Genomic DNA, 15793 nt, shown 5'->3' on the forward strand with positions numbered 1-15793 from the left:
ACCATAAAGGAAGTTACTGCAATAATACTGGGACTATCTGGGAGTGACTGGAATCATACTGGGAGTGACTGGAATCATACTGGGTGACTTGGAGTGACTGGGACCTTACTGGGAGCAAATGGTACCATAATGAGAGTGACTGGGTTCATACTGGGATCATACTGGGAAGGACTGGAACCATACTGGGAGTGCCTGGAACTATTATAGGGATGAATGGGAACACCTGGGAACATGCTGGGATCATGCTGGGATCACACAGGGAGTGAATGGGATGATACTGGGATCACACTGAGTGTAACTGGAAGTGACTGGGACCATACTGGGGTGACTGGGAGCCACAGGGCCCATGCTGGGAGTGGCCTGGGGGGAGCTGGGGGAACTGGCCCAGCTGGGGCTCAGGGTTGTTCTCCCCCAGGGCTGCCCCAGGTCCTGCTGCCACCCCCGGCCCCACAGAGCCGAGGGACAGGGGACAGCTGAGGGACAGAAGACAGGGACAGGGGACAGCCAGGGAACACGGCCTGGCCGAGGGACACTGAGCCCCAGCACTTTGGGCTGTTGCCCTTGGGCTCCCAGCACAGGCCCAGGGGCAGAATCCCCTCCAGAAACTGCTGTTTGCTTTCAGCTCTGCTCTGGAACATTCCCCAGGAGCCCCTGCAGTGGCTGCAGCCCAGCCGGGTGCCCGGGGCCACCAAAGCCGCTCCGGCAGTGCCCTCCTGCCCTGGGCAGGGCACGGAACACCCAAGGAAAGGCTCGTGCTGGGCTCAGGGCAGGGACAGGGCACTCCCCTGGTGCAGCTACGGGCACAGCAGAGCCGGCCTGGGCAAAGGATTGGGATCGATGTCCCATGGAATCCCCGCAGGGAATACTTCTCATTGCACTGCTCTCATTGGATTGGTCATCAATTCCAATCATTTCCCCATGGAATTCCCATGGCAGTGGGTTAGGGGGGGTCCATCCATGGAATTCTCACCTGACTGGGATGAGAGTGAGATCTGGCCATGGAAATTCCATGGCAATTCCTGCATTCCCAAGTCCCCCATTCCTGAATCCCCCATTCCCATAGGAATTGCCCTTCCCCTCCCACACCCACCTTTGTGCTCCAGAGCCTCCCGACCATATCTGATGTATTTTGGGGGCCTTTCCACACAGGTGTGCCCCAGGTAATGCTTCATCTGCTCCACCATGATCCCTCTGGATTCCCAGCACCTCTGGGTGATCCAGGTGGCACCGCTGGACACTGCAAAGCTCCCGGATCCCAGCAGGAAAGAGATGAAATCCCAGCCCTTGTAGCCGTACTGGTGGAATCCATGGACGCTCTGTTGGACAGGAGGTCACAGCTGGAAACCCCTTGCACTGTGTGGAGACCTGGGAACGAGGAGAGAACAGACCCATGGAGTCGTGTCCCAGCCCCTGGGAGCCCCTTGGAGCTCCCTGGATTCCCATCCCAACCCCACAGATCCCTGCCATCCCCAGAGATCCCATCCCAGCCCCTCAGAGTCCTCCATTCCCACAGATCCCAGCCCAGCCCCCGGCTCCCCCCACTGCCCCTGCTCTGGTTGTACCGGCCCCGTCTCCAGGTCACTGTCGGCCACGGGCCAGTTCCTGTCCTTGAGCTGGGTCTGGCTGTCCCAAAATCCCAGCTCTGGTTATCCCAATATCCCAGCTCTGGCTATCCCAAAATCCCAGCTCTGGCTGTCCCAATGTCCCAGCTCTGGTTATCCCAATATCCCAGCTCTGGCTGTCCCAATATCCCAGCTCTGGTTATCCCAATATCCCAGCTCTGGCTATCCCAATATCCCAGCTCTGGCTATCCCAATATCCCAGCTCTGGCTATCCCAATATCCCAGCTCTGGTTATCCCAGTGTCCCAACTCTGGCTATCCCAATATCCCATCTCTGGCTGTCACAATATCCCAGCTCTGGCTATCCCAATATCCCAGCTGTGGTTATCCCAATATCCCAGCTCTGGCTATCCCAATATCCCAACTCTGGCTATCCCAATGTCCCAGCTCTGGCTGTCCCAATATCCCAGCTCTGGCTGTCCCAATATCCCAGCTCAGCTCCCGCCCCCATCCCCGGTGTCTGTGCCTCCATCCGGCCCCGCTCGCTGCCGCAGCGCTCACGGGGGGTCCCGTCCACGTCCCCCACAATCAAGGACTGGGGGACCCCCGGGCCGGGCTCTGACAGCACCACTTCCAGGAACTGCAGGGAGTGGAGAACTGGGGGGACACAAAGATTTGGGGGAGCTGAGGGGGCTGAAAGTGAGAGTTTGGGGATCCAGGGGGTCCACAGGCCAAGGAAAAGGGGGACATGAAGAGCAGGCAGAGCTGGGAAGGAGGTTCAATGGCTGAGATCCAAGGAAAGGGGGTGCAGGGACTGGGAGAGCTGGGATGGGGTGTCCAGGGAATCCTGTGCCCAGGAAAAGGGGTGCCAGGGCTCCTGAGTGTAAGGAAAGGAGGAGCTGGGAGCTGGGAGAGGCAGGAATGGGGGCCCAGGGGTCCCAGGTCAGGGAAAAGGGTGGGCTGGGGGCTGGGAGAGGAGGGGGCTGGGAACATGTTGAGTTGGTGCCAGATAAGGGGGTGCAGGGGGGTCTCAGTGCCGGGCAAAGGGGTAAAAGGGTGTCTTGGTTCTCAGGAATGGGGGTGCAGGGGGGTCTCAGGGTCACGGAAATGGGGGGGCAGGGATGGAGAGGTAGAAGGGAGTTCCAGGGGTCCTTGAGCCCAGGGAAGGGGAGTCCAGGGTTTCCCAAAAAGGGGTACCAGGGTGGGGACACCCGGGGTGTTTGGGAAGGGGGAGTTCAGAGGGTCTCTGGCTTTGCACAAAGGTGGGGCTGGGGGCTGGGAAAGGCAGGAATGGGGGTCCAAGGTGTTCCAAGGTGTTCCAGGATCAGGCACATGGGAAATCTAGAGGCTGGGAGCAGGGAAAAGGGGAGCAGAGGGCCCTGATGTCCGGAAATGGGGGATTCAGGGGGGTCCCTGTGCAGGATAAGGGGAGCAGGGGGTGTCCCGGTGCCGGCAATGGCGATTCAGGGTCCCGGTGCCGGGGGTCCAACTCCCCCCTCGCCCGCCAGGAGCGCCCCCAGCCCCAGCGCTGGAGCCACCGCGCTGCTCCTCCTCACTCCCAGTATGATCCCAGTATGATCCCAGTAGGATCAGTCACCCAGGAGCTGCTCCCAGTATGATCCCAGTACAGCCCAGTCACTCCTGGCAACCCCCCACCCCTCTCTGCGTTCCGACCTGTCCCGGCTCCATCCCCGCCCCTCCCGCGGCTGCGGGGAGGAGGAGGAGGAGGGAGGAAGGGCGGAGCGGCAGCGGGAGCAGCAGGAGGAGCGGGGAGGATGAACCGCGGGGCTCCGGCTCTGTCTGAACTCGCAGCACCCCGGGAGCGTCGCCCCCATCCCGCAGGTGCCCGGGCAGGGGGAGCTGGCCCCAAATATCCCGGGGCTCCCTGGGTTTGGGGTTTTTGGGGGGATGTTTGGAGCTGGCGGGGCTCCAAGGCCGAGCCGCAGCTTCCCTCGGGGGGACATCGGGGGTCCCCGGGAGGTGTTTTTGGGGGGTCCCGGTGCGGGTGGCGGCAGAGCCCCGGCGGGGCCGGGGGGATGCGGGTCCCCCCGCGGTGCGGGTTGGGCTTCCCGGCCGGGCCCTCCGAGCTCTGCCGGGGCCGCGTGGGGACCGCGCGGGAGCGGCGGGAGCGGCGGGGGGACCCCGGATTTGGGGAGCCCCGGGAGAGCCGCGGCTTCCCTGGGCGGGAGCGCAGAGAGAGGAGAGCCCCAGGAGCCCCAGCGGGGACCCCGAGAGGGGGGACCCCTGGCAGTGCCGGCACCCGGCAATGGGGGTGCTGGGGCTGGAGGGGCGGCATGGCCGGGAAAGGGGTTCGGGGGTACCGGGGCCGCCAGGGGCTGCTCCCAGCAGGTGCCCTGTTCCTACCCCTGTGTGCTTCCAGTTTCCTGGGCACTCCCAGGATGAGCCCAGTCAGTCCCAGTATCACCCTGGTCACTTCCCCTCACTCCCTGCAGGATCCCTGTTTCTCTCAGTATGAGCCCAGTCATTCTCAGTCATTCCCCATTATGACGCTATTTGCCCCCAGCAAGTCCCAGTTGCTCCCACTTTTCTCCGGTGTGTTCCCACTTCTCCCAGTTGCTCCTAGTATAGTCCCAGTCACTCCCAGTATGATCCCAATATGAGTCCAGTATGATCCCAGTCTCCCCCAGCAGGGCCCCAGTCACTCACACTTGCCCCCAGCATGGTCCCAGTTGCCCCCAGCACATTCCCAGTGGCTCCCAGTGTGGTCCCAGTCACCACCAGCATGTTCTTAGGTACTCCCAGTACATCCCAGTTGCCTGGAACATTCCCAGAGTCTTTGCCAGGCACTCCCAGTTACCTCAGCATGGTTCAGCTGCCCCCAGTTTTATCCCAGTCACTGCCAGTACATCCCAGTTGTCACCTGCATGACTCCTGTCATTCCCAGTTGCTCCCAGTTGCTCTCAGTGTGTGTGCATTTGGCTCCCAGCATGGGCCTGGCAGCTCCCAGTAACCCCCAGTCAGGGTCCCTTGGCACCCACTGTAATCCCAGTATGATCCCAGTCACTCCCAGTATGATGCCAGTGCCCCCCAGTGTGATCCCAGTTGCTCCCTGTCAATGCCGACATGACCCCAGTAACCACCAGTATGATCCCTATGACTCCCAGTCTCTCCCAGTATATCCCAGTCACTCCCAGCATGCTCCCAGTCCCTCCCACTTCCTCCCAGTTACTTTCAGCATGATTCCAGTTGCTCACAGCCACTCCCAGTCAATCCCAGTATGATTCCTGTCACCCTCCATGGAGTCACCCTCCTCCCAGTCTCACCCAGCATGGACCCGGCTGCTCCCACTGTGATCCCAGTATGATCCCAGTTGCTGCCAGAATGGTTGCAGTTGTTCCCAGTTCCTCCCAGTATGATCTCAGGTGTCCCTAAAATAGTCCCAGTCCCTCTCAGCATGGTCCCACTCACTCTCAGCTGTCCCCAGCATGGTCCCAGCTGTTCCCAGTGTGGTTCCAGTCCCCCCAGTATGGTCACAGACACTCCCAGTATATTCCAGTTGGCCCAGTAAGGTTCTGGTGACCTCAAAATGATCCCAGTCTTTCCCAGTTACTCCCAGTTGCCTCCAGCATGATCCCAGTTTCTGGCAGTTGCCCAAAGTGTGGTCCCAGTCGCTCCCACTATGAACCCAGTTTCCCCATTTGTGGTCTCAGTCCCCTCAGCACAGTTCCAGTACCTTCCAGTTGGTCCCAGTTGCTTCCAGTGTGTCCAGATTTTCCTCCCAACATGGGCCCAGTAGCTCCCAGTGACCCCCAGCCAGGAACCATTCACACCTGCTGGAATCCCAGTGGCTCCCAGGATGATCCCAGCTGCACCCAGTCCCCCCCAGTATGGTTCCAGTCACTCCCAGTATGATTCCAGCCCTGCCCAGAATGACTCCCTGTCACTCCCAGGGTGGGCCCAGTTGCTCCCAGTCACCTCCAGCATGGTTCCAGTCACAGCCAGCACACTTCCAGTCATTCCCAGTATGATGCCAGCCAGTTCCAGTAGGATCCCAGTATGAATCCAGCATGGGCACAGCTGCTCCCATTATCATCCACTGTGGTTCCGGTTGTTCCCATTTACCCCCACTGTGGTTTCAGTCTCTCCCAGTGTATCCCAGTTGCTCCCACCATGTTCCCAGTCACTCCAGTTGTCCTCAGTTGCTTCCAGCCTGATCCCAGTTGCTCCAAGTAAGATCCAGTAGGATCCCAGTTGCCCCCAGCATGCTTTCAGTTGCTTCCTGTTCTCCCCAGTGTGATCCCAGTTGCCCCCAGTTGTCCCTTGTATCAACCCCATCACTCCCCATATGATCCCAGTTGCTCCCAGCATGGTCCCAGTCATGCCCAGTTGTCCCCGGTGTAGACCCACTCACTTCCACTCGCTCTCAGTTCTCCCCAGCATGGTCCCTGTTGTTCCCAGTGTGTTCCCAGTCACCCCAGTAAGGTTACAGACATCCCCAGTAAATCCCAGTTGCCTTCAGCATCTCTGTGGTCATTCCCAGACACTCCCAGTGATCCCAGTAAGGTGCTTGTTATCCCAGTATGATCTCAGTCATGCCCAGTATGTCCCAGTTGTCTCCAGCCTGCATCCAGTCATTCCCAATTCCTCCAGTTTGCTTGCAGCATGATCCCAGTTTTTCTCAGTTGCTCCCAGTAGCCCAAAGTGGGATCCCAGTTCCTCCCTTTCATCACCAGTATGAGCCCAGTAACCTCCAGTATGATCCTTGTCACATGCCAGCACTCCCAGTATGGTCCCAGTATAATCCCAGTAACTTCCAATCACTCGCAGTATGGTCCCAGTTGCCTCCAGCTACATCAACCCAGTCAATCCCAGTATGATGCCATTTGCTCCCAGAGTGCTCCAAGTTGCTCCCAGTCACCCCCAGTACAGGGATGCTGTGCATGGTGTGTTCCCAGTCACTCTCGGACACTCCCAGTATTAGTCCAGTCCCTCCCAGTATGATCCAGAGATGATGCCAGTGTGCTCCCAGTCAGTGCCAATATGAACCAGTTGTGCTCCACATGGTTCCAGTTGCCCCTTTCACCCTCACTGTCCCTCCCAGTCTCTCACAGTGTCCCCCAGTTCCTTCCAGCATATTCCCACTCACTCCCAGTTCCTTCCAGCGCGATCCCATTTGCTCACAACCGCTCCCAGTCAGCCTCAGTGTCGTGGCACTCACTGCCAGTATGATCCCAGTCACCTCCAGCATGATCCCAGTATAAGCCCAGTCGTTTCCAGTCATCCCCAGCAGGCACCCAGTGACTCCCAGTTCCTCCCAGTTGCTCCTAGCATGATCCCAGTTGCTCACAGCTGCTCCCAGTCACCCTCATCATGCTCCCAGTCCCTCCCAGTATATCCCATTTGCCCCCAGCATGGTCTCAGTTGGCCCCCGTAGGCTCCTACTCTGTGTCAGTATGATCCCAGTACGATCCCAGTCTCCCTCGGTGTGACTGCAGTCTGCCCTGGCATGGGCCCAGCTGCTCCCAGTATGATTCCAGTACAATCCCAGTACAAACCAGTCCTTCCCAATGCTGCCACTCCTGGCATCCCCGAGCCCTCTCTGCGTTCCCCCCTCCTGATCTCCTGAGAGGAGCCCCAAGGGCCGGCAGTGCCCAGGCAGGGTCCCCAGGCAGCCCCAGTTTGAATGTGCAGCCCCCAGTTTGCCCAGTTTGCCTCTCCTTTGGCCCGGGCCGGGTTCCCCCCTGGAACAGCGGCTGGGAGCAGCCGAGAGCCCCGCGCTGCCCATCCCGACCTGTCCCGGCTCCATCCCCGCTCCTGCCGCGGGCTGCCGGGGCTGCGGGAACGGGAACCAAGGGTGCCGCTGCTGCTGGGGGAGGAGGAGGAGGGAGGGAAGGGCAGGGATGAAGGAGGAGCGGGAGGTGGGGATGGGGAGGAGGAGGAGGGGGTATGGAAGGGGAGGGATGGAAGAGGAGAAAGAGGTGGGAATAACGAAGAGGAGGAGGAGGGAGGATGAAAGAGGAGAAGGAGGTGGGGATAGCGAGGGGCAGGAGGAGGAGGAGGAGGGGGGATGGAAGAGGAGGGATGAGGGAGCAGAAGGCGGTGGGGTTAGAGAGCAGGAGGAGGGGGAAGGAAGGGCAGGGAAGAAGGGCAGGGATGGAGGAGGAGCGGGAGGTGGGCTTAGGGAGGAGGAGGAGGGGGGATGGAAGAGGAGGGGTGGCAGGAAGAGGAAGAGGAGGTTGAAAGGCGGATGGAGCAGAGCAGAGAGAAGCACGCGGTCAGCCCTGCCTGAATTCGCAGCCCCCACCTGTGGGATCATTGCCCCCCATCCCGCAGGTGAGCGGGGAGGGGGAGCTCGGGCCAGGTCTCCTGGGGGGTGCCTGGGTTGGGTTTTTTGGGGAGATGTTTGGAGAAGGAAGAACTGCGAAGCGGAGCGGAAAAGTCCCCTTGGGGGGACTCCTTGGAGCCCCGGCAGCCCAGAGCAGGGAAGGAGGGGAGAAGGGAGCCCGGGAGCCCAAACAGCCCCAGCACCCCTGAATGGGGAGAGCCAAGACGGCGGAGCTTTTGGGATTGCTGGGACTCCCGGCAGCCTGGGGAGGGCGGGCAGCGAGGAGAAGGGGGACCCCCAATCCAAGTGTGACCCCAGAGGCTGGGACAGGGGGGAGCCCCGAACAGCAAAGGGGAGGGAGCAGGGACGGGGAACTCCTGGGAGGCTTTTTCAGGGCTGGATCTCGGTGTTCGGGAGGTTTTTATGGAGCCCAGGTGGCCAGGGACTTCTCGGGATGGACTGGGACAGAGGGAGCTTCAAACTCATCGTGCTCATCCCTTGTTTTCCCCAAACCAGGATTTCCCATTCCCAGCCCCTGGGAGGCTGCGAGGAAGAGGAAGAGCCTCTCCTTGTCCTTCCTCCCCCAGAGCAGGAGCTGAGGATGGAGAGCAGGGAGGACCAATCCCCGCGGCAGAACCTGGTGGAAGAGGCCGTTTTGAGCGGCTCCATAGCGCAGGAACCCGACGGGGAGGAAAAGCCCCGGAGATCCCGCACGAGGAGGGGCTGCAAACGCAGATCGCGGGGATCTGAGGGGGAAAGACCCACCCTGGGCCGGGGAGGTGGCTGGAGATGGAGCCAGAGGTCAAAGCTGGGGGTCCCTGAGCAGCTCCATGATGGGGAGAAGCCCCACAAGTGCTCGGAGTGTGGGAAGAGCTTCAGGTGGAGATCCGAGCTGATCGTGCACCAGAGGACCCACACTGGGGAGAGGCCCTACGAGTGTTCCAAGTGTGGGAAGAGGTTTCAGACCAGCTCCCATCTCCTCCAGCACTATCCGGTTCACACAGAGGAGAGGCCCTTCTGCTGCCCCGACTGCGGGAAGGGATTCAGGCACAACTCCCACCTCCTCAGCCACCAGCGCATCCACACTGGGGAGAGGCCCTACGAGTGTTCTGAGTGTGGGAAGAGCTTCAGCCAGAGATCCCACCTCATCATGCACCAGAGGATCCACACTGGGGAGAGGCCCTACGAGTGTTCTGAGTGTGGGAAGAGCTTCAGCCAGAGATCCCACCTGATCATGCACCAGAGGATCCACACCGGGGCGAGGCCCTACGAGTGTGGGGAGTGTGGGAAGAGCTTCAGCCACAGCTCCAGCCTGATCAAGCACCAGAGGACCCACATTGGGGAAAGGCCCTACGAGTGTTCTGAGTGTGGGAAGAGGTTTCAGACCAGCTCCCATCTCCTCCTGCACTATCCGGTTCACACAGAGGAGAGGCCCTTCCGCTGCTCCGACTGCGGGAAGGGATTCAGGCAGAACTCCCACCTCCTCAGGCACCAGCGCATCCACACCGGGGAGAGGCCCTACGAGTGTGGGGAGTGTGGGAAGAGATTCTCAAGGAACTCTCACTTGACCCGACACCAAGGGAGGCACCGGTAAGGGAAGCCCTGCAAGTGCCCCGAGTGCGAGAAGAGCTAAACTCCATCCCCCACTGGAGGACCCACATTGGGCACAGCCCTGGTGACCCACATTCCCTGTCATCCATGTTGGGAACACACCTGGCTGCTTCTCCTTTCATGTTGACCTTCATTTTTTTCTCTTCTCAATCTCTCTGTGCTCCAAGAGCCAAGAGGGATCGATCTTTCACCTTAAATCCACTCACATCCCACTGAAAACAACTGAATTTTAACCCACAGAGCCTTAATCCCACCTCAAATTCCTTCTGTCCACCACAAAAAAAAAAACTTAATCCCACACCAAACACTCTTGATTCCACAGCTGCCAGGGTGAGATGGGTTTGGGAGGAGATCGGGAGAAGTGGGATCCCAATTTGGAGCGGTGAGATGGGGATTGTGTGGGGCTGGGTGGCTGGGATGTATTTGATAGCAAATAAAACTTTCAGACTTAGTGATTTCTTTGCTGTTTATTCCCAGTCAGTGGCAGTTCTGTTTTTCAGGGCACCACCTTCTCAGCTGATTGTATTTGTGTCCTCCTTTCCCTCCCACCTCTCTTTGCCTGCTCTGTTTCTCTCTCCGTGTCTCCCTTGACCCAGGGGACCTCCAAAGACCCTCCCCCAATTTAATTTCCTCAGGGACCACCAAAGATCCTTCCCGGATTTAATTGAATCCTCCTCTAATTTAATTGCCCCCTCTGCCCCCAATGACCCAACCCTGATTTTTAAATTATTTTATTTTCCAATTATTATTTTAATTCTTAGTTCAGGAGCTGAAGTTATGGAGGCCAGCAGTGAAATGTCTCTGTAGGATTTTGCTCCACTTGACTTTCAGCCCCTTCGCAAGAGCTTTGCCTTCGAGGGCAAAGGGAATGTCTTTTCCTGGCTGGGAGCTGAAATTCCAGACCTCTGGAATGTGTGCAGGGCCATATAGACTGGGATCAACCAGAGATTGGGATCAAATATGCACTGAGATCCTGTGGTCTAGGATCAGCTAAGGACTGGGATCAATTAGGGACTGGGGCCCTACAGACTGGAATGAACTGAACTGGGATCAAATACGGACAAGGATCAAATATGGACTGGGATCCTATGGACTGGTATCAACAAGGGACTCGGATAAAATAGGGACTGGGATCCTACAGACTGGGATCAAATTGGGACTGAGATCATATGGACTTGGATCAACTGGAGGCCTGGATCAACTACGGACTGTGTTCAAATAGAGACTGGGATCAGATGTGGATTGGGATCCTATGGACTGGGATCAAATATAGACTGGGATAAAATTGGGACTGGGATCATATGGCCTGGGATCATATGTGTTGGGGAAGATCAAATAGGAAAGCCTTATAAATATGACTGCCTGGCAAAAGGTTTAGAAAATACAGAGACTGAGATGGTAACAAGTTGTGACATACCAAACCGTAGTCACTGCACAAGTAGAACAGAATCGTACAGCCAGGACGAAGACAATCCCCCCTTCTGGTTGAACAATGCCCTTACCTACAGGTAGGTCCAAGGGTCAAATGGACTGTTGGATCTCACCCCAATGTATGGTTCATCCCACACCTGTAACCCTCCCCTGAAGCATCAGGAGTCTGTGACCCCATTGGCCTGAGTCTTGTTCCAGCCCACCTTGAAGCCCCTGACAAGGAGTCCCTGAGGAGCCAGACGCTCTCTTGGAACTTCCCTTCTCTTGGAACTGCCCCTCTCCTGGAACATCCTCTTGGGATCCTCTCTTATCTCCCTCTACCCCTTGCCTCTCCCTTCCCCCACGCCCTCGGGCCTGCCACGGGTCAGGTCTGGTGACTCCAAGCAGGGCCTTTCACCCTCTCTAATAAACCAGATATTCTAAGAGCAGCCTCCAGAGATCTCTCATCTCCATCCACCCAAACCATCCTGGAGTCCAGCGTCCTCAGAATATGGACTGGGATCAACTAGGGACTGGGATCAACTAGGGACTGGGATCAAATATAGTCTGGGATAAAATAGGGACTGGGATCAAATATGAACTGGGATCAAATATAGTCTGGGATAAAATAGGAACTGGGATCAAGTATGGACTGGGATCAAATAGGGACGGGGATCAACTAGAGATTGGGATCAAATATGGAACCAGGATCCTATGGACTGGGACAAACTGGACTGGGATTATATGGAATTGAGATCCTATGGAACAGCATAAACTTTCTAACATGACACATATAATATTCATTGTAACACTTGCGAAAAGCCAATTATAAATATGCATTTGTCACAATCTCTCCTCTTATTCTTTATAAATCATTTGGCTTGAGCAATATTTCTTATCCTCTTGCATTCTTTGGACTCTGTTGGTAATCAAATAAAACATGGGATTAAACAAAGAAGAAATATCAAAACACTTGTAACACATAAAAGGAAGAATTCTAATTTCTTCCACCATCCCATTCTCAATACATTACCCCACCTGTTAGTTTTTAACATTATTTTCCCTTTGGTTTTTTTTGGACTGATACCAGGGTCATAATTTTTTTCTGATATCCTTTGTTTTTTCCAGGATGACGCCCTCATTGCCATCTATTTTCAACAATCTGTACACCCCATTCTTTAGACAATAAATAGCGCAAAGCCAACCTATTTTAATACACTGCAGTTATAGTTTGGCTTTGCTGACTCAATATTAATTCCAGTGCCTGAGCAGCTTTGTTTGTTATCTCCTCTATAACTGCTTGGAGTCCTATAATACGATACAGTATATAATTTGGGGTTAATACAGAGCTAGATTGCTGTGCTGGTTTCACCTTTTTGTTTACTAATTGTCTCTTTACTGAATCTTGGACTATATCTCTAAGATCAAATGTAAAACAAATCCATCTCTCTCCTTTTGGACATTCCATGCCCCAAGTATTACAACTTTTTCCCAAGTTCCTTGTAATCCAATATTTTCCCCATTTTGCCTGCAGGTACTCAGTTTGGGTGGGTCTGTGGCTGTTGACATGGGTGTGTGTAACAAAAAGGAACTTTGGTTCCTTTCTGTGTAATACTTTCTCTAGCATTTGGGACATGATCTTGCTGGTATCTCAGAAGGGAAAAGACAACAAATGAGAGACAGAAACAGGAATGACAGAGGTCTGGCATGGCTTATACCCCCACCTCCCCTGCCTGTGGGGTTGCTTCCCACAGCAGGTACGTGTGATCTTCTCGGTGGTGAGTACAGTGCTCAGTCCAGGCTTGCCCTCTGTTTCCCTTGTCACTCCTTTTTACTCATTTTTTTAGGCAAGTCCTTTTCGACACTCCTTAACTGTGGCTTCCCACTGTTCCTCAGGTATCTCTCACTCAACAGGCACTAATAATTCCCATCCACAAAACAAAGTTATTACTTCAGTTATTTTGGGTTCTATCTGCATAGGGAATTGATTCAGTACTGATACCTCTTGCAACAAGAACATAGATTTTGTGAGCTACAATGCAAATTATTCTCATAATTTAAACATTCACTTGTAACCCAGCTAGCGTGTCCAGTATTGGGATGAATCAAATAAAGTAGACAGCATAGTACTGATGGCAATTTCCCTTCTTCCCTGTACAAGGCACAGGCTGAGGCCAGGCTATAAGAACTCTTTGACTGAAACACTCCCGATCCTCCTGTTTGAAGTGGCAGTGTTCCTCTGCCAAGGAGGTGTCGGAGGCGTCTCAGGGTTTATTCAGACAGGGCTTAGAACCAGTGATGCAAGCTTTGCCTTATTTCTCAGTGAGGTGTTATTCTTTGTACCTGCCTTGGATCATTTGGGTCTTCCCAAACTATTACCACCCAGTCCTGGTTGGAAGTCAATTTGGTATCACCCAGTTTAGATGTGATAGTCCATTCCTCAAGTTTCCTCACAAGTCCTTTGGTTTTGCTGGCATGAATTCACCCTCTTTCCGTGGTTTGGATTGCTGCTTCAGTAGTACCTGGAAAGGATTTCTTAATAACACAGTGTTAAAAGAAAAACAATACTGCATGAACTTTTACCATTAGTTTTCTTTAAAACTTTCTGAGTTTAACTAAACTCTTTTTCTACAGCCACTTCTTCTTCTTGTACCCAGCTGTGTTAATATCTGCAGAGACCAATTCTTCTTCCTGTGAGCTATAATTAGTTAAATAAAAAAGACCAGGCCAATTTTAACATGAGATGTATCACATCTCTTGCCTTTTACTTTTTGGGTAACATTTAACTGTTTTAGTCTTACAGACTTTTAGTCTTCAGAACAAAAGCCTTGTCTTCTTAACAACAGCAATCAGAAAGAAAAAAGAAATCTTGCTTAAGACAATAAACCACTTTGTGAGAGTCACAATCTCTGCCTTGATCTTATCTCTACTGGTGGTCCTGTTCACAGCCTTGGGTTTAACTCTGTCCTTCCCCACTTCCCCCCCTCCTTGTTGTCACTCTGCCTAGCAGGAATGGGGGAGAACTTACAGATAGCTGTGGCTGAGGGGACCTTGGGGGTGTATTTCGCTCTCCCCTTCGCACTCTCTCTCTCTCCCTTTCTCTCTCTTTCTCTTTCTTTTTCTCTCTTCACATTTCAGCAGCCACATTCCAATATCAGTCCACTTTCTAACATTAATCCTACATCCTGGAGAGGTGAGTCTGCCAATCACCTCTCCCCCCTTTTTCAACTTCCTTACAAAGTAAATTACTTTTGTTATGCGTGTTCTGCAGGCCTGTAATTCACAGCACCCTCCACCAAGGCAACCAGCCACTCACAGCTGACAGTGCAAAAATAAAGACTTGGTTTGCTATCACAATTTTCCATTCACAAGCTTGAAAAGGTTGCAGGAACAAAGTAAACAACAACTTACTTCCAAAGTGATCCTGCCTGCACCAAAACAAATTTAAGGCAATGCTAGTTAGTGCAATGCAATTTGCAACGAAGCCAAGGTTTGATTTGGGAAGGGCATCTGAGGACACAGAGCATGAGTTTTACAAATCTGTATTTTGAAGAGGGAATGGACAAAATATGAATAGAGTTGAGGGCAGGGGGAGGACAGCAAGTGAGGAATTTTTCTCTGCAATACTCTCTTTTTGACTGCCAGGAAACACTGTCCAAAGAGGCTCCTGTGGTACAAACAATAACTGGGTGGGAAGAGGCGCTCCTGAATTCAAGCCTTAATGTCATAATAGGAAACTGCCCCTGAGCACTGCAGTGCTGGAGCACCCTGCCTGCAAACTCACCAGAGGCAAGCCACTGCTGCCACGCTGCAGTGCTGCCTGCAGCACAGAGGGAATCATGGCCAAGCCCTCCCTGCAGGCCTGGGTAATCCACACAGGGAGCCCAAAACTTCCTCACAGCTCTCTAACTCATTCAAGAAATAGGAAACCATAGTAAGCAGAGCTCTCCCTCACCATCTTTTTCATATGAGTGTGTCACACACCCACAGTGATGCTGAAAGTAACGAATTAACAGTTTACATTGGAAGATACTGAAACTTTTTTTCTTCACCTCGCTTTATAGGTTCTCTTTTCTATATGTAGCCACCTCCCATTCTGGGAAAAAATGAGCCCTATTTTTTTACAAGTGTTTTGTATGCACAACTTTAATTGCTGTTCTAAATACACTGCAAGTAGTTAGCACTTCCAGAAAAAATAGCAAACAAACAAACCAAAAAAACTAAGAAAGCAAAACACATTTGGGTACATGAAAAAGGACTGGCTGGAAGAAAAAATGTTTCTCATTGACCTACCAAGCAGCTGGTGTTACCTTTAGTTTAACTTTACACACTGAGAACCACTTGAGTGAACAGCCTGCATCAACTCAAAATAAATTAATGGCAGGTTTTGCTATGTCACAGCTGTAAACTAGTTTCTCAGTCCTAGAGTACAGTGAGTTATGTATTTCAAGATAAAAATCACAATGCAAATCGGAAGAAATTTTATACTGCATGAGGTGTGCACACAATTGATTTACCTCCAAAAGTCAGTTTATGACTTTTCTCTACCAGGATTGCAGTAGCTGCTGTAGCTTGAACACACACTGGCCAGCCTTGATTTACTGGATCCCACATCTTTGATAAATAAGCCACGGGTCTCTTTACTCCTCCCCACTCCTGAAACAAAACCCTATGAGCTACCCCCTTTTCTTCATTTCCATACAGATGAAAGGGTTTTGCTAGTGAAGGTAAGCTTAAAGTTGATATTGGGGCTAGTTTTAACTTCAGTTTTCTTAGTTTTTCACCATCTTCTTTGCTCCATTTTATATCATCTCCTCTGTCAGTTTATTCACAGAAAAATTTTACTGCCTGTGTGCATCCTTCAATCTACAATGTACAATATCCCAATAATCCGAGTATTTTTCTGATTTCCCCCTTTGAAGAGG

The 15793-nt window shown here is 53.5% G+C and overlaps 1 pseudogene; it reads left to right on the forward strand.

Moving 5' to 3' along the window:
* LOC116807532 (uncharacterized) overlaps positions 1–15793 on the forward strand; it is a 1256502-nt pseudogene that overhangs the window by 728487 nt on the left and 512222 nt on the right.

This window comes from Taeniopygia guttata, chromosome 37, assembly GCF_048771995.1.
Source record: "Taeniopygia guttata chromosome 37, bTaeGut7.mat, whole genome shotgun sequence".
Classification (NCBI taxonomy): Eukaryota; Metazoa; Chordata; class Aves; order Passeriformes; family Estrildidae; genus Taeniopygia; species Taeniopygia guttata.